The 25252-nt window shown below is 37.9% G+C and overlaps 1 long non-coding RNA gene across 1 annotated transcript; it reads right to left on the bottom strand.

Moving 5' to 3' along the window:
• Nucleotides 1-4099: 4099 nt before the first annotated feature.
• LOC136992000 (uncharacterized) lies at nucleotides 4100-16549 on the bottom strand. The gene is made up of 3 exons (XR_010884027.1): nucleotides 16467-16549; nucleotides 11186-11407; nucleotides 4100-4469 (listed from the first exon to the last, which is right to left on the bottom strand). It is a non-coding gene; the product is annotated as an uncharacterized lncRNA (long non-coding RNA).
• Nucleotides 16550-25252: the final 8703 nt, after the last annotated feature.

Here is a 25252-nt window from a genome sequence, read left to right as displayed (position 1 = left end):
TTCACATCCTGTCAAGTGTTATAGTTCCATTGATTTAGGTAGGCAGTCTTAATTTTTACTGGCTCTAGTGAGAAAATAAGATTCCAGCTCCAAACTGCCTCTTCCTTCCATAGGCTTCTCTTAATTTCTTTCCATTACTTTTTTATTCTAAATTTCCTGTTACCTCCACATTTTGGGCAGCAGAAGGCCGTGTAGACACTGGCAGTAGAACAGGAAAATATCTGATTCATTAGCCAGAGAAATAAGGAACATGGCCTGGAGACAAATACTCTCCGGAGCTTGTAACTGATAACAGCCCCAGCATTGACTTCAGGTTACAAATACAGAACATTTCACGCAATGGGCTGGATTATCCATTTCAAATAAGCATCCAAAACTTTTAAGTACTTCCAGGCAGGGAACCAAAATCAGTAAACTTACCTTTCTCTCTGAAAATCAGTAAGCTGTTCTGTATTCAGCTTCACTGTGAGGCTGTGTTTTGAGACAGGCTTATTAAACTTGGCGAGAAAACTACAGTGCCCAGTTCTTCCTCCTGCTAAACAGTCTTGTCAGTGAAAGTATTGTCTTGTCACTGCTGCTGCCCCCGATGTTACGCTTTTAGACTGAGGGCTGAATTTTAAACACTTGTCTAATGTGTCTGCCCCTAATCAGCACAGCCTACCATTGAGTGTGTACTTTATTTTTATTGAAATTCAGTTGTTGGGCCTAAACCTAAGCATGCACTTAAGTGCTTTGATGAATGGGAAAGAAGGAGAGTGCTTACCTAAACATTCATTGCATTTTTAGATAGATACAAGTGACCATAGTCTGGGATTTTCTTTTTCTTTCAGTTGTAGGATAAATAGCAATTATAAGATCTTCAGCGGAAACTCTGTTCTCATTTACTTTGATGTCCTTTAGACTTCGTTTTCTCTGACTTTCCTTTGTTACCCCAGATTTATCCCAATGTAGCTGAGAGCAGCAGTCAGCTCTTACCAGTTGAGACAGAAATAAAAGCAAACACAATTAAATTGCCAGTTTGAAAAGCCCTTGCTGAACATTTATTGTAAAGAAGAGTTTATTTACTAATCTTTCTTACTTTTTTCCAGACAAGGGAGGAGGTGGTAGTGGTAAATATATCACTGTTTGTAATGCCAAGCATATCTGCAATGGGGGATTAAAATTCTTTTTCCTCCCAGAAGCAGACCGACTTGTAATCTCTCAGACCTCTGTAGAAGCTCTTAGATAGTGTAAAAACTTTGAAGAAAGATAAATGAAACTACCATTCCAGTGAGAAGGTCTTGAGATTTTGGCAGAATTTGTAAAAATGTGTTTGAAGCCTCCAATTCCTCTTCATTGTTACAGATAAAGAAGTTAAACCCTTAATGGGAGAAGGGAATCTGACAAAGGCTGGTAACTAAAATTATATCAGCCAGTATCAACATGTTTAACTGACAAAGAAGTAGGAAGAAAGATTGGGGTAATTATTTTTCAATTTTTAATGACTTTTTATTTGTGTTTTTATGCTGATGTTTGTTAATGTTAATTGCCTTTCCCAGTACTGTTTATTTTTAATGAGCCCCTCAAAATGGAGCATAAATACTGTAAAATCACAGCACTAATTATTCTGAACTACTTATAAAGGAGTGTAAAAATATATAAATAACCAGGACACCGGTGAATTTAGAGCTGAAATGAAGCTTAGTAAATGATTTAAAACTCCGTTTACTGCCACAAACCTGGGACACACACGCATGTTTAACTTCAGTGAAAGTGAGCCAAAGCAGTATCTTGAGTCAGTGGCCTGCTTTCTGAAAGTTTCACATTGCACTCCAGTTGGTGTCTGAAAGCCGGTCTGCACTGAGCAGCATAGCACTGAGAAGCTGCCTGAACAGCCTTGGAGCAAACTGCTGCATCTCTGTCACGAGGCGAGTTGAAATTCCAGAAAATGGACCAGCCAGACCAGATGTTGTGGTCTACTCATGCAGCTGGATTGCTTCTGTCGCAGACCATTTGGTACTGGTTCAAAGATCCTCTGAGTTTAACAGGAGGGTGGAAAAAGGCTCTTGCACAGTCTGTGCTGTAACTGGAAGACCTGAAGAGGAAGGTGTTTATATATAAAGGGGATTCAGGCAATTAATCCCACAGTTTTTTATGTTGTTGAATCAGTGGAAATTAGGTCTTGGATTTGAGACCAATTCCAAGTCACTGTGCCCTGTCTTTCACCACTGGATTCACTGTGAGATTAATATCATACTTCACAGAGATACAGGTCAGGCATAATAAAAGTTATTCATTATGAATACATATATATGGAGTCTATGTATATGGATATATATATATACGTATGGAGTTACAGATAAAACTATCTATATATTTATATGCACCATCAGATATATAAATGATTTATAAATACATAAATATATTATATAATTTCACAGGTATATAAAATTAATGTCAGGAAGCTAAACACTGGTTTCTGGATTCGCAGAATTTAAACACAAATCCAGTTTAAATCAACTGTACCAAAAGAGGTCACAGAGAAGAAAACATTTGTGCTGTTAATTTTGAAAGCAGTAGCTACAACATGCTGGTAACCACAGTACTTTCCTTCTTTAATGAAGGGTTTTTAATTGCTTTGCAATTCCATCAATCATGCCTCTCGCCTGTGTTACCTTCAGTGTTACTTTCTGTGATGCAGGGAAGGAGAGCAGAGAACTATCTCTAATCATAACTATGCTGCTGGGAAGGGAGAGAATCTGGTCCAAGACCTAAACTTCAGGTAATTACTTTTCACTCTCACGAATGGGTGGTTTCGTGAAAGCCTGCTGGCTTTATACCCACCCCTATGGTGTACTTCCATTTTATAATTCAGCCCTCCTTCCTGCGAGTTTCTTTCCCGTAAGGAGTGACAGAGTCCAAAAAGTACTAATTCTCCAAAGCTCTTTAAGCGTGTGTGCCGGGCTGTCAGGATTCCCCAGGACTGAGTGCACGGAGTAACTGCTTAATGACTTTCCATCTCTCCGCCTTGGCACATGGTCCCAAAGTCGCAGAACGGCAGCTGCAAGGTTGCCAGGGAGGGTTTTGTTAAGGCGCTGTGTGTGGCTCTGCACCGCTTCCTCTGACAGTTCTGGCTTATGGGGGTGGATTTCTCATTCCTCTCCTTGCTTTTGTGCTGTGCAGTGGAGAGGACACATAGCTTTCTAAATGTGCATACATTATACAGAGCTTTTTTGTTTAGCTTGGGATATTAAGAGGAAAGTCATTAAATCTCACAGGGCAAACATAACTCTGTGGTGACAGACCATATCCTCTGATACAGAGTTCGTTTCTGACTTGTAAGACTCACTTGCTAGGGAGATCAGTACAGCTAGCTCTGATATTTCCTCTCTTTTCTGTGCCGCGTGCTTTTAAATTGAAAAGGATGACAGCCGTCAATGAAGACAGAGAATTATGTTCCCAGCACCCAAGCAAAGGATATACGCATGCAGTAGGATATTCGTTCATATCAGATCGATTAATTCACGAACCTAGCACATGCTCTTTTATATCCTTGTCCCATCCTTTAACAATATTTCCAACTTACTTTCCTCAATTTTCTTTGGCACCTGGGGCTTCTGTGAAATCAGAGTGCTGGGACAAATTAAAAGACTGGGATTTCCTATATGGAAGTATTGCATAGCAAGAGAGTTTGCACCTTTTGCAGGCCCCCTTTACACCAGCTAACGTGATACACGCGTCTCTAGAAAATCATAGATCAGATCCATGATTCTTTCTAGCACACTTCACTTTTGTTCCCTCTTTTAGTTTAACCTTTCTGGGATAATCAGACAAAAAGGGTATGCACTTTGGGGGAAGATAAAGCATTTGTAAAAGTCCCTGGTGATGAGAATGGGATTGTAAAATAACATAAAAGCCCATGAAATAAAGAGGTGTCAGATAGGAAAGAAAAAGGTAGAAGAAAAGAATAACGAGGAAGTACAGAACATAGAACAGAAGGATATTGCAATACCAGAGACAGCTCTATTACAACACTAAGGCCAGCTAGAATTTATATTAATGAGTATAGTGCTTTATTTGTGGTTAGGTGATTCTGTTGTATGTCATATAAAACAAACTTATATGAACCTTTGAAAAGTTATTTTTATTTTTCCCCTTGAATGTTTAAAATAAATTCACTCAGATCCATTCCCTGAAACGTTCCCATACACCTTTTGTTTCATTGGCCCCAATATCTCCTTATCAGTTACAATGAGAAGATGTGTTATTTAGACAGTGACAAATCTGTGACAACTGCTAACATTCAGTGATAATATTTTCTCACTGTATTACCAGTGATAAGTTGTTTAGGCTTTGTTAAGGGTTCTGAGGCCAGGATTGAGCTCTTCTCAAGAAAGTTGAGTAAATACAGTCACACCATTTGCATCAACATGATCAGCATCCTCATTGAACGGTCCCCAGTGTGATCTACAGTGAAGACCCCTTTTTGCCTGTTGGAAAAAAATACAGTAACAGGAATTAGGCCCCTCTGCCCTTTTGGTAGTATTGTACTGATTTGTAGTCTCATCGCATCTCAAGACACTGACGCAGTATCACAGTAGTATCTTTCCTAATAGAGTATGCAATAATTATATATAAATGATAAGTTGAGAAATAGAGGCTTGGATATGTGAAATGATTTCTGTTAAATCATCTAGAGGGTCAGCTGCAGAGCTGGAGGTCGAAACACAGTATTGTACCCAATGCATGGTAATAGGTCTGCTCTCTGCCATGGTGCCTTTTTCTCTCTCTCTCCCTCTCTCTTTCTCTCTATCTTCTATGGTGTAGCTCTATTTTCTCTCAGAATTGTACATGTGTCTCCTTTTCTCTGAGCACAGATTCCAGGCTCTTTGGGGGAGGAATTATGAGCTTGATTTTATAAAACCTGTTCCTAGTATACTTTTGTCCATCATAAAATAAATAAACAATAATAACAATAAATAGCAGTAAGAATGACTTTATTTACATTACCACTAGTGGTAGTAGGTAGGTAAAAAGCAGTAATTTAACAGCACTTAGCAAGCATAAATATTATTTGTACACAACCTTTAGTCAAGGCTGCTGTAGTCAACTGAAATGGCAGGAGAAATCACAATAAGCTGAAACAAATTGGATGGCAACCAGGATCCTCCATAGGTGGGCTTTGTTAGTTTTTAATATGAAGTCAGATGATAGCGAGTGTGACAACAGGGAGCTGAAACATTCAGCCCTACTCAAAGGGCAATGTGGGCAGCTCTCACTAGTGCTGTCCATGCTACCCATTGGGTAGATAAGTGATTATAGATTACAGCTTAGTGATTATGGTGCAGTGGACAACCGACTTCTGTCGAAAACTGCTGTTGCTATCAGTACTCTTTTTTTTTTTTTTTAACTTATTGTTACAGCATTTCAGTCAGTGCTGTGAACTCTACTGATACAGAGAAATTTGTCACCCTGCACCAACAAGATTTCAGTCTTAATCTTAGGTCATTAGAGCCTGAATTGGGACCCCCAGTTCATGTCAACCTATCAGGACAGCTGCTTGCACCTATTCCAGACCTGAACTGATATATATATTGCAGGATCCAGATCTCATGGCTAAGCTCCTGTACCATTCAGCCTCTGGATTGAAAAACAAGCAAAACAAAAAGGAAAAAGCCTTCTAACATGCTTCGTAATAGTGAAGACTTAATAGACCTTGTAACAGAGAGGCAGATATTTGGGATAAATAAACTATAACGCAACAGAGTAAAATTGTCTCTGAAGACAGCACTGTACATCAAAGCCTGCCAAGTCATTTTCCAAACCCCATTATTGAAAAGATTATGATGAGTCCTTAAATACAGACTGTCAGCATGGAGGTGCTTTCCTCCAAACTGGAGAAAGTTCACATGCAGCAGCCTTATACAGAAAAAAGGTAGCAAAGGCAGCAAAGTGAAAAGCTAGGAAACCTGCAGGGGTGTGCCAGCAGACTGCTCCACTAAAAATTTGTTAGCAACTACTGAGCCTAGGCATCAGAAAACCTTAGACATGCTTTAATATTCTTTCCTTTTAGTATTCAGAGAGTGTGAATATTTGTACATATGTGTGTGGATGCATGAAATTAGTACTCATAGAAAGTATTCCATTTTCCATGCTGGAGCAAAAGACTGACTTAGACTGACTTCTGACAAGGTGTGGTAGAGGTGAACCATTCAAGTTCTTCATACCTTGCCCTAATGAAATGCTCCAACCCTACCATAGGAGGGTCACCTCTGGGACTGAATATCTATCGAGTTCTTAGACACTACCTGCCCACTGTTACTAGACAGGATTTTTAAAGAAGCTAGAAGAATAATTAGTCACAGAAATTTCAGTGGGATTAGGGGTGTAACACTCTCAAATCATTTAGGATCTATAAAGGAATGAAGTGTATTTGGCTTATTAAATAATTATTTGTGATTGTCTCATAAAATATCTGTCCTTACAACTATCATGTTATTCTTAAAACTGTTTCTCTAGCTAGCTGCCTCTTTTTCTCTCTGTCTGTAATATCTCTATCAGCAAGTAGCGAGGCCTTCAGTTCCCCATGGTGCCTGCCAGCAAGATTATTAACACTGGTGGTACAAGTTTTTCTTTTCTTGACAGAAATTCTACCTGCTTTTCATGTCTCTGTCTTTCTCTCTCCTTAGTCTGGCACTTAAAAAATGTCTGTAATTACTAATGAATAAGTTGCCAATGATGGAGCTCACTGTGTTTAATCCTTAATAGATTGTGTATCTTCAATTTAGGTACACAGAGAGCAAAGCCCAAACACAGACCAGGTGCTGTCCTCAAATGAGAGGACTGTATATAGAGAAATTCTAAAGAGAAAGAAGATTTAGCTCACATATTTTTGATTTATTATTCTCAGATTGATCTTAGAGCTGGTATTTATACATGAATAAATTGGGAAAGAAAATCCAGGTACATTCAAGAAATCCTTCCATACGACTCTAGAGATATGGAAGTAAGATAATAACCTTATTATTGTGTTTGGACAGCAGCAAAGGATGGTCACAACTGACCTTAACCATCTGTTCAAGATGGTCCAAAGAAGTGAATGTTTTATAAACAAGTCAGACAAATGAACTTTTTTTAAAGGGTAGAAAACACATAAAAGGATAATGGCTATTTGGACTAATAAAATAGGTATTTAAGACTATTTAGGGCTTTGTATTATATGATCTTAGAATATTTTGAGTTTTATTATTATTAATTATTATTTTTCATTATCTCATCATCATACAATTACATTAGGTTTCACAAGTTTCAAAAACTAGGTTATTAATACATTAACATAAATGACAAGTACTTAACCTATATTCAGAATTAAGGCACGCGATAGATGAAAGAAAGGGAAAAAGTAAGTAGACCATTTTGCAGGCATAGTAATCTGAGGAGCTGTATGTCTTAGATGATCTCATTTCTGTAGTATCTAAACAAATTAATGGAGCTGAAGTACAAAGAGGATAAATATCTTATTTAAGTTCACATGAGAACTTCAAAGAGTGGCAGGGAATTGAAACCTGTATGGGTAAGTCTCATGCTAGCATTTGGGCCCTGAAGCATTTTGCCTCTGCAAGAGACAGGTACCCACTGACAGATCATCTGTAATTGCACAGTGGAAATTGGAAGCAGAAGATCTGACTTCTAATTGACTGGTGTAACCCCTATCCAAGGAAGATTCAGATACAGCAGAAATGAATATTCAGACATTTGTTTTAGCAACCTTATAGTTCAAGAAGAAAAAAATCTCTCTAGATACTGATTATTCTGGAATTAAGGTAAACATTAATTCAGGTGATAAACATTTTAGAGGTGTTCATCAGAAAAAAGTTCAATCAATTTAATTAAATGACATTCTTTTCTGCAGGGGAGTGAGAATAGTGGGAAAAGCTCAGTGGTGTATCAAAGCATTTATAAGCAAAAAGATACCCCCCGCCCCCCATGAAAACATTGATCTGAAAATGGCCTCAAGTATGCTGAAATTCTGTTTATCATGAAATTTTCAAAACAGATGTATTCTCTGTAGTCATTAATGCTGGCAATTACATCTAGTTGCTTATGAAGGCATCTTGCACAATTTGCAATTACCGAACAAACTAGAGAATTATCGAGGGAGTTTCTATTGTATGCAGGAAGCTCAGCAATCCTGTTTTCTAAAAACAGTAGCTGATTTAGCTTTCATGTCCCCTACTTCTGTAAAATAAAACATAAATCACATTTTCTTTTACTTTCCATCTCAATCCTTTTTTTTTCACTCCAATTCTGTTGTATAAATGGCAAGAAGGCACTCTTTTGATATGGAAAAATCAGGCTATGTTTTCAGTAGGAATTAAAGTAAATCTATTCAATCAGACTTGTTCCTTAATTTCTTCCATTTCATTACAGGCTCAGAGCAGTCACTCTAGCTTGACCCAAGCACATATTCCAAGTTCAGAGCTTCCCCAAAGTTTTGGGTGGTCAGCTGTCTTTTTTTTTTTTTTATTATGGTGATTTTTACTCCCTTCTCCACTATATTGTAGGGTAATAAGAAGTAATATTGTATTTACTTAACAATTTTCGCCTCATTCTTTTCTACCATTACCTCTCCTTCCATTCTATGGCACCTAGACAAATCAGATATATCTATAATTCCCACAGGCTGCAGGAGACTCCCTTGCCATCTAATCTCTGACTGAATGCACTTAAGTATACTGCTTAAACCCACTTGTTTTCCCAGCTTGAATATCAGTACAAATGAGCCCTTTCTTGTTTATTTTCAGTGTCTTGATTTTCTAAACTTTCATAACAAAGAAAGATACAGAATTGAAGCTAATATAAATCAATGTATCTTGAAATGTGCCCTAAAGAGCATAAAACATATGTTCTACTTCATCTGGTACAGGAAAGTTCCAGATCCAAAGGCTGAACACTAGAAATGTCTTACCTCTATTTTTTTTATCTTTTTTTTTTTATATATATGTTTTGGTTACCACCATTTCTGCTAAGTGCTTGTCTCAAGAAGGTATGAATGGAGACAGCTGTAGACTTGACAGTCCACTGAGATCTTTGAAGACCTTGACCTGCTGAACATCTCTCTCGAGTCTCTATTTAGATCTTGTCTGCCTGGCTCAGACATCACTGCCCAACACTGTTTGCATTCTCCCCGTCTTTCATTCAGGTGTCAATAAAGCAAAGATACCCTCTGTTTCCCTTTGTGATCTGTTGCTGATTTCCACATCTCTGTGCACTTACAAAGAGTTTCAAATTGCTTACATGAGAAATATAATTTAGCTGAATATTCTTGTAAGTAATTTCAGTTGAAACTGATTATGTTTGTGTAAGAGAAGGAAAAAGAGTGATTTCAACAACAGGCACATATTTCATCAGAAGAAAAGCTGCCTTTTATGTTGTTTGACAAACTCACATCTAGGCATTTCAACACTATTCTATGTTCTGAATAGGCTTTTGAGTATAAATCATTTTTATTATAGCATGCACTGTGCTTGATAATAAACTTTTAAACACTATTTATTGTGCTACCCGTACAAAACCATTACCTTTTGGCTAACAGCAATAGTTTATCTCATGACAAGTAATGATTTTAATAAAAGGCTATGGGGAGCATTGATACTCCACGAAAGCCTAACAGTTCACATTGATTGATGCTTTTTCCCCCAGACCAGTTTGTTACACACAACTGCCTAATTCTGTCCTTTCTCTGAAAGGGTCTAATTATTTCCTCCCGGCAGTTGTGAAACAAATGTTGTTGTCTGACCAGCAAATACCTACACAAGCAATCAGACACAGATAGAATCAAAAAAGCAAGGCAACAACAGCCAGCCCTTTCGTTCTCCCACATTCAAGTGCCCAAACAACTTTTCCGTGACTCACAAGATGTGTAGAGACCATTGTGTCTCTCTGTCGGCTGAACTTTGGAGGCCTCACATGGCAAACTTAGCCACCCAATGTTTCATACAGAAGTGACAGTACTGGAGTGGTGTGAATGAAAACAGAACTCTCTCTAAAGCACTCCACTGATGGAGCATGGGGTAGTCATTAAAACAGTGTGGATGTGCTTGTTTGGGGTGGAGGGATTTGCTGTTTCCACAGTCGGTTAAGCTTCTAAATCCAGGTTTCCTATTTTGGATCCACTTATCTTCTAATAGATTGGAGTGGTCTAATTCTTCCCATTCAACTCACTCATGGAATGACTCAGGAACTACTGTCATAACTTCTTATCTTTAAGAAGGTAACTGAATAGGTCCTAGCCAAAAAAGAAGTCTACTTGTTGCCTTAGCATGCTAAACGTTCTTCCTGCTGCCCACTGATGTGTTGGAATAATAAATGTTTATGTGTTACATCCTATCAAGTTGATACCTGGAGGTAGGGAGACAGCTTTTGCAGAGATGTCTGTTCATCCAGAGCAATAATCACATTTTATTCATATCTTTTCACCCTCTTCACTCAAATCCTGCCTAACTTCTTAGTATCCTCTCTAAGTTTCATAAGATTGTGAAGGAAACAAAAGCTGCTGTGCTTCTCCAGGCTGACCTGCTGCATAGCTAGAGCGAGTTATTTTCTCTATGACTTTAGAAAAAATGGTAATTTATAATTTTATAGATGATTTAAGCTATAATTTAAAAATTTACAGTGACTTTTTATTGGTAAAAAAAACACAAAGCAAGCTTCTGGGTATTGTAAAACCAAATCATTAAATAATTAATCATTATTAATCATTACTATGAATAGCACATGTGATTTACAACTACTGAGCTAAGTTTTGCATACAGAACTTAAACCAATTCAAAGAATCCTGGTCAACAAATCCAGGCAACTATTGCTGTGTTTCCTAGGTGCTTTCATTTGAACAGGGGAATGTCCTATGACACCTGAAAAAGCAGACATGTGAGTTATTTTCATTGATATGAAAGCAGAAACTCCCCTTTCCTAATTGCAATGCTCCTTTGAACCTTTTCCACCATGTACTAAGAACTTACTCTGGCTGGATAGGAAATAAGTCGGTGAACCTATTTCTTACTAGCATGTGAGTTAGCTGCAGGTTACAATACATAGGTGTCTGTATGTAAACTAAAGATCTAAGTTCCCGTTCTAGTCATCAGAGACCTAATGAATAAAGTCAAAATAGCTTAGGCAGCCATTCAGCTCAACCCAAAAGACATACCTGTGGTATGGTCAACAGGATAACTTTCAGCTCTCCAGTTACTGTAGTGGCAGGTTTGTCACCTCGCTCGTGTGGAGACACCTACCCGTAGACCTCTGACCTCAGACGTTTGCACAGCATCCATCCCCATTGGGTATAGTCCTTCTATGTGGCTGGACTGAAACACACTCTCACGACAGCACAAAAACTATAAGGCAGCTGGGAATCTCCTCATTGTAAAACCTAAGCAACAAGAAGAATAGCTGAGGGTGTACAGTAATCAAGACAGGTAATAATGAAAATACAGTGAAAAAAAGTTTTCTTATGTTCAGATGGAATTTGCTGTGTTTCAGTTTGTGCCCACTGCCTGTCATCCTGCCACTGGGCACCACTGAGAAAAATCTGGCTCTGTCTCCTGTACACCTTCCCATCAGATGTTTATAAATACTGATAAGATCCCCCTGAGTCTTCTCTTCTCCGGGCTGAACAGTCCCAGCTCTCTCAGCCTCTCCTCGTATGACAGATGCTATACATAAGAAAGCATTCAGAGTTGTGAATCTCCATCAGAGTTATGTATGTTCTTGAATGCAAAATAAGCCACCATAGTCATGGAGAAAGATGTCTTTAAGACAATACCTTTTCATCATCTTCATCTTTGCAGAAGATAGGAAGCATAGATACTTCGTGCAGTATGGAGACTGTTTTATAACCCTTTCTCAGCTTTCCTGCATTGTTTACAGAGACACAGTAACAAAAAGCAAATCTCATAGTGCAGTATCAGTCATTTTAAAGAATTCAGCAATACTGAACCTAAGGTTTATGTGGATTTAAGCTGTGATGCATTCCTTTCCTTTTAGAAGAACTACAGTAAGCACAGCTATAAAGTAAACCCAAGCCAAGCCCATTTGACTTGCATATTCCATAAGAACAGAAAAGATCTGTTCAAGCAAAAATGATGTTTTAATTTCAAATTTGCAAGTCGATTTTCTGAAGTAAATTTTTTATTCATATATTTTACATATGCATCTAAGTTCATTGTATGAATATTCAGTATTCAAGTGAAGTGGATAAAAATCTTTGTAAATATATACTGACTGATCCCAGAATGCAGTATCAATCATTTAAAACCACTGAGCCAAAGCTGTATAGATAATTATTACGCCATGCTTTCAAAACTGTTCTTTGAAGAAAAAAGTCATGTGTGAATTTAGCAATACACAAATATGTCAGCAGATCTGCATGCTTCACATTTTAATAACTCTAGATGTTGTTTAAATGTTCTTTGAGCCTTTCCCAGAGTTTAGCCAGAAACATTGCCACACACAGCAAAAATGAAAACAAGGCACTATTATCAACTCAGCCACCACAGTGTGTCCTTTATTTCTATATTGGCAGACCTTCAATACCTGTCACACCATGAACATACCTCCCCATTAAATTATGTTGTTGGACCTAACAGGAGAGGATAAAAGGACCACAACAGAAACAAAAACTTACTTCCCAAACCAGTTTTGAAAAGTTAATTGTGAGTTAGCAATAAGGATCTCTGTTTGTACATAGAATATTTAGAGAATGTTTGAAAAATAATAGCTGACTCCGGTCAGATAAAACAATTACTGACCTATGATTTCAACCTACATTAAAAACAAACTGAACCAAAACGTTTCCTGTTACTTAGACGGGATCAGTGAAATGTGTAGGAGCCTTTTTAGCTGTCATATGCTTCACCTCCCCATTTTTAAAGCTGCTCTTGCTACTTCAGGAGAGCTTGACGGAGCTTTAGACACCTGCAGTGTAGACCTCTGCACTTTGAGCACTGAGCTCAGCTGCCTCCATAGAGGCAACTAGTCCCATCTGAGGTGTCTGCAGGCATGAGTTATGTCGGTGATAACACACATTTGTAAAATGCAATTTGTCTAAAACAGGTAAAATAGGCTGTTCTTTTGAAGCACCTGGAGTTCTTTATGGGCATCTCAAGTTAGATAAGGTAAATCCCATCTGAATTCTTGATGGAGACATTTCTGGTAATTCCAATCCACTACAAAGGAGTTTACACAAACCTTTGCTGGCAGTCTCACACTAATGGGGAAGGCAAGCAAGAAGTCAAGACATAACAGTCTAAGAACAGAGAATAGCAGCTGGCCTGGCCAGCATTGCTAACCTGGCCCAGTGGCACTACAATAAGGCAGAAATGTAGACAGGAACTTGGAAATAGTGTCCCATCAGGTGTATCTGATTGATATACCCAGTATAGCAGACAACCTGGATATTCACTAGATAATCAGATATTCACTGCTTCCAGGCAGTAGCGGGGGGGGGGGGGGGGGGGGGGTCGGGTTTTTTTTCTTTGTGTGGTTTGTTTTTCTCCTAGTAACTGCAGGTGAAATAATCAAATTTCCAGCAGGTTATTCTGTCCTTATGCATCACTTAGAACCAGTAACTGCTGGATAATATTTTCTGATAGTTTTGTGTTCTTACAGATTCCAGTTTGTATTAGCTGGCAGAGAATTTTAAGAGTTTGATATAATCACCAGGAAGTTTGGAATCGTAGTTTGAGAAATTTATTTCTTAATGATGTAATGTATCAGAGTGACTGTGAACTTTCACTGCTGGGGAAGATTATACATGATTATGTGGCTAGTTAAAGTTAGAAATAAACTGAAGCAGAATAATAATAATAAAATAAACAGAACAAAACCCCACTGCCTTATATGCATGTGTAAAGTGATGTACTCCTCAGCCACAGAAGAGAATAATCAGCTGTTCCCTGCAGTGGCAAGAAAAGGCTTGACAGCTGCGGACCAATTATGGCCCCTGAAACCTTCACCAAGCCGTAATAAAGAACAGTGTTTGTTATTGTCTTCCAGGCACTGCAAAGTAAACAAGATGACTGAATGCCTTGGAGGCAAGGAGGAAATTTCTTATGCATAAAACCTCAGAACTGTCTTTGGGTGTGTTTGTATTTCTCTCAGAAGATGGAGAATTTTCTAAAATAATAAATTAGGTACATTCCCCAAAGAGATATCCTTACGAAGTAATTCTGACATACAGTTTTCAGCTCCCTATCTTTCTGTTACTGAACCTTTAATTCTTTTCTCCATGGAAAACTTTCATCATGCCCCACTTTGCCCATCTAAGCCTACCCCACCCCGTCCAAATTCCTAAGTGAAACCATACCCTGAGCCTGAAATATTCACAGCACTTGTCCAGAATACTTAAAATTATGCAGGAAAAAGCTCTCATTGATCAAACCTGACGACGTTACTGCTGCAAATGTTTGCAATGAGCTTCATCTAAAACTTGGATTAACCAGCTGCTGCATTTGGCTCCAAACTTTCTACCCAAGGAGGGTGAGGTCGGGGAGTCTGTGTGAACATGGGAAGCTACAAAGGGCTGGGAACTTTGAATCCAGTGTATTTAAAAAATAAAGAGTTTTAACTAATGGTGTAGGGGTCACTCTCTGTTGGTAAAACATAGATTTTTAACTTCATGCCCAGAAGAAAGTTAGTGACTAAGTCACATTACTGTGACCCTCTCCCTGACTGCAAGCCCATATAAGATTTAGTTCACAGGCAGTCTTTAAACAGTTGCCTCTCCGTGGACACTGCGTGTGTGTTTGAAACATGTACGATCCAACTTTATCACTTCAGGGCAGTAAACAAAGTGCTTCTTAGCCTGTAGGGTTAAATCATTCTTGGCACAATTAAGCAAAGCAGAGCTGGAATGAGTGAAGATAAACAAATTTCACATGCAATAAACCAAAATGAACCATCAGAGATAGTCAGTTGTTAGTGGGAAAGTTTAGATAATTTTTTAAAAGAAAATAGTACTCTTTCTGATTTAAGCTGAAAGCAGGAGAAGTATGCGAATTTGGGCCAGCTTTCTTAATAACACTTCACAAGGATATGTGATCATCTGTGAATCCAGCTTCCCTTTCTAAGTTTCAGGATCAGTCAAATTCGAAAATTAAAAGGCAAAATCTAGTCAGAACAATTGAGTCTGACCTCATTTTGACATGGAACCACAAATTGTCCCCAGATTCATTCCAGTCTGGATCAGGCTTTCATTCAAATATCTGAAAAACCTCAGTAAACTTCTTGATGAATCTGGGCTGAAGATTTTATAATGAAACTCAAGGCCAAATTATGGTGGTTCCTGAATTTGTAATGAAAGATCTATACCACTCTAGAGGTTAAATAGCTTCAGAAAGACACTTATGATATTTCAGATTTGGCCTTGGAGATGGGATTTCTTACTTGTTGTTTGTGCTGGGTAAATATTGCATCCTTTCAAAATTAAAAGGGAAGAATCATGAATGGATGTGGCTTTATCAGGTTCAAGATATTCTGAACTGCTTTAATGTTGTATGAGCTTGGCATGTACCTGGGACGACCCCATCAAATTTAGACTCTTCTGCACAGCCATGAGGAAGCTGGTCTGACACTAAACACTACTAGGAAGTGGACCTAAGCTAGGAATGCCAGAGCTAGAGTCAAGATAATCCAAAGGATCTGAGACTTCATGCAAATGTTACCTGTGGCATGTCCTGGGGTCATGGTCTCCAGTCGTAGAGACTAAGGCTCCATCAGGACACTCCACAGCAGTCACCCACCCGCTGCCTGATTTTTATTACCATGAAAACAGGGAGAAGGAGGAGGGAAGGAATACTGAAGCTGGCTTTGTCCAGAAAAAACTTGAATCTGGGCATCAGAAACCCCCTGAAATTTATTAGAAGTTGGGTTCATATCTCACTCTTATTTTAAGTAGCTTTGTATACCCAGCTTAAAAGGTGGTATTATTTGGTGATATAAATTTACGAAAACTGTGATTTGCATGGATTTTGAAGGCAGAATGCTCTTCTAGTTTCTGTGTTCCTGTTATGAGACCAACTCTGCATCCCAGAAGGATACAGAGTATGAGTTCACAGAGGGCCAATACCTGGTCCCAGAGAGACTGAGGATGTAAATTGTCACGCTGTCATGCTATGAAGGTTCGATAGCAACGACTGAGACAGTAATATAATAATAATAAAAAAGATGTTTATTTCCTCACACAAGTTCTTGGATTAGTAACATCCATTAAAATAATGTGATTACTAATTTAGGAAGGATAACACAAAACCATCAGTTACTAATTTAGAAAGGATAACCTGAAACCGTCGATTACTGCGTTATTAATTGGAAGGACTGCTTATCCCTACTTGAAAGCTTTCTTGTTCACTCTCCTAGTGAGAGGGCTCTCAACCTCGAGGAGTTACCTTAACCCAGCGTCCCAGGAAAAGGGGAGGGGGGGGAATACTCACGGTCCAGCCGGAGAGGATGATCAGGTCACGTTCCCGTCCCTGCTCCAACTCTCCTAGCTGCCAAGGCTCTTTTTATACGGCTGGGGCTCTGGGCAAACACTGCTTTTGCTGACTTTTTGCGAGTTTCGCAATCGCAGGACTGTCTGTTTGTCTGCTTGGGAGGACCCTGCTAGCGAGGCAAGACCACAGCACCTCCGTATTGCTTCTCCCCTCCCCGGGGGTCCGTGCAGATTCCAGGTGGCAGACTTCACTTCTCCAGTCTTGTTAATCATTCCGCAGCCTTGCGCATATCAGTCCTTGCGCATATCGGTTGGTAGACTTCTTTAGTCCTGTTAAATCCTCTGTTCAACAGCTTTGTGCACGTCCGGCTCTTGTGCTCTCAGTTCTTCTGCATATCAATTGACAAACTTCAGTCCTGTTAACTCTTCACTCGCCCGTCATAAATTCAATAAAATCTGCTGCCAGTTCATAGAGATCATGGCATCTGTCATGCTTTTTTACTTCCTGGCATCCACAGGGGTAATTTTAGCACCTTTCTAGAAAGCATGTAGCTGCCAGGGTATTTCACTAGACTTTCCTAGCTGTAATCCAATATGAGGTAATATGTCATTTTAACTGCAGTAGAAGGAAACACAAATGGACATGGAAGTCTAGAAAAACATGAGGCATGGTTGCAGGAGGGCTCTGTGGATTTTGAATGTAGATTACTGGAGGGGGAAAATATTTTCCTGAACTGGTGTCTGTGTGTTTCTTAGTCTTCAGATTTCACTTGATGTGGTTCAGTGAAATGACGATTGAGTCCCTCATAAGTGCATGATGAATAGGAACTTCCATGCTTTGTACCCCTCTACTAGCTTGAATCAATTTTGAAATGCTTCACTTTTGCTCTGAGCATATTTCCATGGTAGTTTTCATGTTTCCCTCTATTAGACCTTACCAAATAGGTTCTCCTCACCGATATCTGCTTTGGCAGAAGTTCTGAGGATCCCAGAGCAGCAAGCAAACTAACCAATTCATTATACTCAGAAATGAGAGATGTGACTATTGTAGACTTCTCAGCTTTTTAGTTTTCTCTCTTAAGATTCATAACACTTTCTTGGTTTTGAGTATGTCAGTGTGGATAAGAAACCGTTTCATCTCTTATGAGGAATTACCCAGAAGGTGAGGGTTTGGTTCGCAGTAACACATGTTAAAAATAAAATAATCCATAGGTACAAAATGGATGCATATTGCACAAAGGGAAAACAGTGAACAATTAAATGCTAACCAATTTCAACAACACATGTATGATGGAATTTTTTTTAACTGTTTCAGTTTTACAAGTCTTTTGAAGTGTATCTCCAAAGCACTGGTATCAAGAGACACTGATAGATTCAGGAGAAATTTCTGCTCTTGTACATTTTTAAACATACCTTATTTAGAACAAATGAAAAAGCACAAAGCTTCATCTTTTAATAATAAAAATGATTCTTTTCAAATATACTTTTTCTGGATCTGCTGCTTTTGGTCCCAGCAACAATGCCAACCATTTTTATTTGTGTTTAACACATTGATGTTTTTTTTCCCCCTAAAATCCAGTTACAAGTTTTGCTCTACTTTACACAAATGCAAAACAAAAAGGTAGGGCCTTCCCCAGTAGATTGATGATACCAAAAGCTAAGGACTTCTGAAGCCTAAAGTTAACTCCTTTGTTAAATGCTTTGATAAATGGGACTGATGGTTTCATATTTTCTCTCTTGCTTCAAAACAGTGGAGGAGAAAATAAATGAAATTATTCATTTTATTATTTATACTATACTGAGTGATCTATTGTGCAAAATATCTTGAAATATTCTTGTAGACTTAATAATTTTGCAGGTTTCCCTTTTATTCTTTGTGCTAGAGTAGGGCTACAAACGTATTTCAGAAGTTTGACCTCCTATGAACCAGTGATGCACACACAAAAAGTACAGATTTGGTCTATAAAACTCTATTAAGCATCATCCTAGAATATCTTTGCCATACTGCTAGGTAGAGGAAGGATATGAAATATCTGTTCTTCTCTGTAGGTCTCTGCTAGGTATTCTGTATATGAAGATCTTCCTGTTGAATCAGTTAGGGCAGTTTCAGAATCCAGCACTGCACTGCATTTCAAAGATGTGAAAAATGATTGCATATTTTTAAATGACCAAAACACACTCTTTTTATTTTCTTTTGTTTCATATGGTTGCCACAGGAAGTAAGTAAAAATGGGAACTTCTGCTGATGTATTTTTCATAAATTTTTGAAATTATCCTAGAGGCACACATGAGTTACTTGACCTGCATTTGAGAAGAATAAAGCCAAAAGTAAAGAAAAAAGTAATAAATCTGCAAAGGGGTTTGATTTCCTGTCTTAAAACGGAAAAAATAAAGGTTGTTTACCACCTTTTTAGGTATCATTTTGTCCAGATCAGGTAACATAAAACTCCAAAGAGAAAAGGCTTTTTTTGTTTCTTTATAAATATTTAATAATTCTTAAAGTTACTTCTTCATTCAGTGATTCAATAGCTAGATTCTTGTTTTCCTTATTCCATGCATTCAACAATGAATGCCCATACAAAAGACAAATAAATCAGGCTCTATAGATGAAAGGAGCCTTGTGTTCCAGAAGGATAGGTTGTGATTTAGGTTGTATAACACACTCAGGAATAAGGAAACACTGTTTTTCTGCTTGGATCTCTCCAGAACAGAGAAGAAGAGTTTGTGGAGGAATGGAGAAAAGAGATACAGTGCTTCCCTGGTTAGTACGGTAAGGTGTGCTTTGATAATATTGATTTTTGGTGGCATAAAACTGCTGCAAATGGCTTCCCTGTTTTCTAAACCAAGAGCAAGGAAGGAATTTTCCTTAAGTTTCAGAATATGGAGATGTGAACTTATATGGCATTACCTCCTGGCAGTGATTTCTGCCAAGAGTAAATTTGTACTCTGAGTGCATTACGCTGATTCAATGCTGAGATTATAGAAGAATGTGATAAGTGACCAGTGCCATTGTGAATTAAGTGCAGGTGATCTTTCTATTCTTTCAAAGTTCCACTTTTTTGCTCGTGAGTTGAGGAAAATTGTAACTTTCAAAGTAGAAGAAACTAACTAGGATCTGCTGTGACTACAAGCATCCTCCTGGAAAGCAGCAAGTGTGCAGTAAATTCGTACTTTTGTATTATCTTCTTTACATAGAGATGTCTTTGGTACACAGTATTCATGCCACTAATTTGAGTTATCTAAAGTAATCTAGTCCAGGGTAGTCATCTAGGCTCGCTCTCTCTCTAGTCGAGGAATAGAGATAAGCACTATCAGAAGATGTTTTATCTCACCATCTGCTTAAAATGGAATAAATTGCCTGCTGGAGATGTCATTGACTAGAGAGGGAAACTATTAGGCTAGTTTGAATGAGATACTTAACTTTCAGATTGCTAATTTAGGTAATTGTAATCCAGTCCACAAAGTCCCTCCCCAGGTCCTTGTCTAGCTGAGTTTTACCTGGGCAACCTGTTCCAGTGTCTGACCACCCTCAAGGGGAAAAAAATTCCTAACACCTAATCAGAGTTTCCCATGCAGCAGCTTGTGACCATTGCTTCTTGTCCTATTGGTATGCACCTTTGAGAAGAATCTGGCTACATCTTCACTATACCCTCCAGTTAGTGTCAGAAAATGCTATTGCAATCAAAATTAACTGTTTAAAAAGCTGCTAATCTTTCCGATTATTTTTAAAAGCATGTTTTAAAATGACAATAAAAATGTGTTGAGACTATTTTTGTATGAAAAAAATTACATTTAGAGAAAAAAAAATCTTTTATTTTTACCATAATCTAAATCCTAATTGCACTTTTAGTGACTGGCTCTGAAATGGAAGAATTTTGAAACAGGTGGCAAAAATATTAATCAAGTCAAACTGCATTTTCTATTATTAATAGTAGTAGCAGCAGTAGCAGCAGCAAAAGGCTTAATAATAATACTAGAAACAGTAATGACAATAGCGGTCATTATAGTAAGAGTAATAAGGGTTAAAAGTAATAGCAGTAATACCAGGACCAGAGTCAGTAATGTTATAGTCGAAGTATAGTTATAATAGCAGTAGTTTTGATTCTTGCATAATGCTTAGGTTTCGACTTTTCAGCATAATTCTCAAAAACTTGTTTCACAAGTGGCTGTAGTAGTGACCAAGGAGTATATTACTCTCCCAGTACCTAGAAAGAGCCTCTCTTGTCTGAAGAACACTAAGAAAGTGTTCTTTAAGGGAAGCATGGTCTGTTCCCATGGTTATGGATTTGTCAGTCAGTTGCATTAAAGCAAAAAAAAAGACAAGAAAAAAGTATTTTGAGCATCTTGCTTACATTTAATACACTTTTTTTTTTTTAAATTCAAACACAGATTGTTAATTAAACATTATTCATTTATTAAGGCAAAACTACTTCCAGAATTAAAAGATGGGTATCTTCTCCTATTCTTGCAATAATGAAAACATAAATGGTAACAGCAGCAAACTAACATGGGTTTAGCATTCTGAACAACTTTCCCTCTTTTAAATTGAGCTTTTCATCTCGTCAGTATGACCTGCCTTCCCAGCCCTGTCTGGTACGCAGATTGCCACCAAAAGTTCATACTTAGGCCCTGCTGTACCTGCCTCCCTTGAAAGAAAAGGGTGAGAGAGGTGACACTGCTACAGATCACAGACCGCCTGGTGAGGAATAGCTGGACTTTGGCTGATACCAAAAAACCCGAAACCAAAAACCTGAAATGTTCTAAAGAAATGCCAGGAATGTTGTTCTGTAGCTGGGGTTGAATTTCTCATCAACAGAAACACGCATGTTTCCAGTGAGAGATTTTATTAAAAATTCAAAGGATTTTTTCCTGAGAAGATGTTTAAAGGCTGAAGACTGTTCGTTGAAGCCTTGTCTGCTTTATAGTGAAAGTACAAGAGGTGATACATTGCATGTGTTCTGTGTTGGAGGACTTTCTGGATATCTTTTTTAATTCCCATAAGGAAATGGTCCTTATGATCTTTATGGACCTCAGCTAAAGCTCAGGCTATGTGAAGAAGGAGGTCTGGTGCATGCATGATGTGGACGTGGGTGCTAATGAGGATTCAGACATGGTCCTCTTTGTGAACTGTCTTCCTTTTCTTTTCCTCCACCCATCAGGCTGTATTGTAGCCAGCGGCCCTGTTGTTAGAGTTAATTGCAAACCAGAATTACTAACTTATGATAAATCCAATTTTCAAATACTGTTTTGTTCAAATCTTGGTGTAAAATAGAAATCTCTGATATTTGTTTAAATACAACATTAAATATATTCTATGCCTTTCAATGCATGGTTTAATAACAGCAGTAAAGCTTTTGGCACTAGTCTTCAGGCGACATTTAGGTCCTGCATGTTGAGAAAAGAGGAGAAAGCAAAAATGATTGTAAGTTTCAATGGGTACATATTTCCAGAAGTTGCACAGCTTTATCCAAATAGCTATCAAAAGCTAAGCAAGGTTCTGATGGGTGCTTCAGAGATAAAACCCAAGATGCTGCAGAATGTAGAATTACTATATTAGAAGGTGTTAGTAGAACCTGCAAAGATTTCTGAGCTTCAGAAAATCAATATGCTTCAGGGACAGATATAATATAAGGCTACCTTCTATTAGCCCTCATATCCAGATTGTGTTTGCTTCAGACCTGTATTTTCACATAACTTTGAATGTTAGCTAAAGATGTTACATGGACATAAATAGTTCTCTTCATTAAGAGCTGGTTTCATTTTGGAAACATGGCATTTTATTACCTAACACATGGTTTATGAAACATAATTTATTATTGGGTTGGTATCTAAGCTTCACTAATAATATATAAAACTAAGCTAAAAATAAAAGTGAAATGGACTTACAAGACATATTTCTCAGTCTGAGTAGTGAAATTTTGGAATAACCTTGCAATCAGTGTTACGAAAGAAAAATTATGTTTGAGATGTAACTTGTTTATTCAAATGGGATATATGACATGATGCCCTATAATGAATACTTGGATTCTATTTTGTTTTTTATTTCTGTGTTCTTAAATCGCTGCTCATTTTTAACAATTAGAAATTCTATAAAATCATAAATAAGCATGTGTGTTAACATTTAGTGACCTAGCTAGATTAATTAATGTACTTTTTACCTTACTAACATTTCTCCTGTGACTATCACAGGATATAAAATTATCCTTCCCATTTTGTTCTCATGTAATTTTGCTGGATAATATGCTGTGAATAATAGCTGTATTTCAGATGTAGGCAAAACAATTCTTATACAGAACATGCAAAGTGATTTGGGGTGAAAAATAAAACATAAAGGACAATTAGCTTTATGGTGAAAAGGTACACATATTACATGACAGTAGCAGGGGCTGTAAACCTCTGAACTTTATTCCACATGCACTCACAAACACACACATATATACATTCCCACACAATCACAGACAAGCCCTAAATAAAAATGTCTCAAATTCCCAAGAAATAAAAGACCCATTCAAGGAGCATGTGATTGTCCCACACTGAGTTACATAATATGGAGTAATAGTTGTTTCACGTCACAAAGCCATCAGGTGTTTCAAGACAAATGAAATGTAAAAGCCATGTTTGGAGGGGGAGGAAGGTTGTCAAAGTTTGAATGTACCTATTGAATCTCAGTAATTGCCACTTAGTATTTGATTTAATGAAAGCCACTGAATAAAGGCAACTATTTCCTTTGTCACGGCTCATGTTCCCGTTTGTACTATACCCTTCTCTGTCTTCCAAAGTCAAAGGCACAAACCTCCATTTTGAGCAGAGAACCACTTTGCCTTCTCCTGCAGTCATCCTCATCTGCATGCGTTTCCCACACACTGAATGGCTCTCTTAAAAGTGACTATTTCCAGTTATCAGCTCTGACGCTAACAGGCTTGCTTTGACCCAGCCTTAGAGAGACTGAAAAGACATAACCACAAATGCCCTCAAAACAACGTGCCCGCATGTGTGTGCTCACAGAAATATTTGGCCTTCATTAGCGAGGGTTTTGTCATCCAAGCTCCTTGCAGACAGACCATTTGTTCATGATAGAAGAGATTGTTTGTGGCTTCTTCCTCTTCTTTCTCAATAGCTAAAAGAGATCCTGACAAATCTACCAACCTCTTTGTGCTAATACAGGGATGGGAGGGTGCAATTTTCATCACTCTCAAGTCTTCAAATTACCTCAGTCCCAGTCTAGTGATGGAACTGGTAAGAAATCAAGAGAATAAACGTGCTAAGAAAACTCTTCTCTCAAATGTTGATTTATATTTCTGTTCCTGAGTCTTTCTTGTTTAAGGTTTTTTGAGGGACAAGGGGAATCCTTTATTGTTTCGAAGAGTAGATTTTTGAAAGTCGGGATCATGTCAACTCAGTTAATCTTCAACCTGAACATTATAAGAAATTTCACAGTAAACATTCTTTTAAAAATTTAGATTTGAATTGGGATTGTAAGCAGAATTGCTCAAGCACCACATCTTTCTCATTTCAAGAATGAAAGTAACTTCACTACAATTGCTGTACAGTTGAAAATACCTTAACTGAATTTAGGATTTAAATTAGGGTTCATTACAAAGGTGAGGTACACATAAGGGGTATAGAGAGTACACAGAATTCTCCATCATTTTTAATCCTATTGAAAAACTAAAAAAAAAAGAGACAATTTTGGAAGAGGTAGTGGAATGAGCAAGAAGGGAGAGCTTAACAAGTAGTCTATATTTATATTCTTAGGTGTTCAGGATGCTGAGCACATGGCAATATTCTCTTCCCATTAGCCTCTGTCAGGAAAACTGTGTTGGAGCCGAGCTAGAGGGCATGTATTGTTTCCTGTAATTACTAGGTTTCTGTTTTTTACTTCACCAGCACTCTCAGATCTATGGATCTGACTTTCAGAGTACTTAATTCTACCTACATTTTCTTTAGGTTACTAATTGTTACTGCATCCTAACCTTAGAAACAAGTCATTTGGCTCTCCATGAGAGATAAAACTTGTCTCCATGGAAAAAAAGTTGACTGGCATAGCACTTCCATTACAAATGGTTTGTTGTGAGCAGAACAATTATTCCGGACTAAAGTTATTTCTGTTTTAGAATAAAGTGTCCACAGGAGAGCTGTTCTAGTCAACTTACAAATGAAGACAAGCCTTTTGGCTCCTAAATGCTTAACTACTTCTAAAAATGCAGCTATGCTCCAAAGTCAGATGGGTGCTATATTTTGGAATGAAAAGAGATACTGAGCAGCAAAAATTGTGCTGGATTTTTGGATTTCCAGGAGATATAATTATTTAAATCTATAAAATAAATTTCGTATTTTCAGAATTCTGGTGTCATTTACTTCATAGGCATGATGAAACTCATCCGTCTATCCTTGTTTCTATGTCCTAAATGAAATTTAAAAAAAGGACAGGAACTCAATTTTCAGTGACATTGGAATGGATATTTGTAATTGTTTCTGAGATCCATTGAACCTCTCTAGTCCGCTTACTCTGTCAGGCCTCCATTTGGATGAAAAACAGTACTGGCTCTGGTTTGGCCCTCAAATCTTATTCATTTAAAACTGGAAGAAGAGTGAGCTATAGGCTTGGAAGAAACCTGATAGAAGAGAGGGGTATTTCTAGACTTTGTGAGACACTTGGTTGCTTCTGAGCGCTGCACGTAGACGCAGGTAGAGCGCTCCGACGGTGCTGCTGAGCAAACACCATCTGTGTCACAGACTGTGCCAAAAGCATCCATGTAGAATGTGTCTGCTGGCAAATATTTCCAA

This window comes from Apteryx mantelli, chromosome 4 (assembly GCF_036417845.1).
Source record: "Apteryx mantelli isolate bAptMan1 chromosome 4, bAptMan1.hap1, whole genome shotgun sequence".
Taxonomy (NCBI): Eukaryota; Metazoa; Chordata; class Aves; order Apterygiformes; family Apterygidae; genus Apteryx; species Apteryx mantelli.
This window is presented reverse-complemented; position numbering and strand designations above follow the sequence as displayed.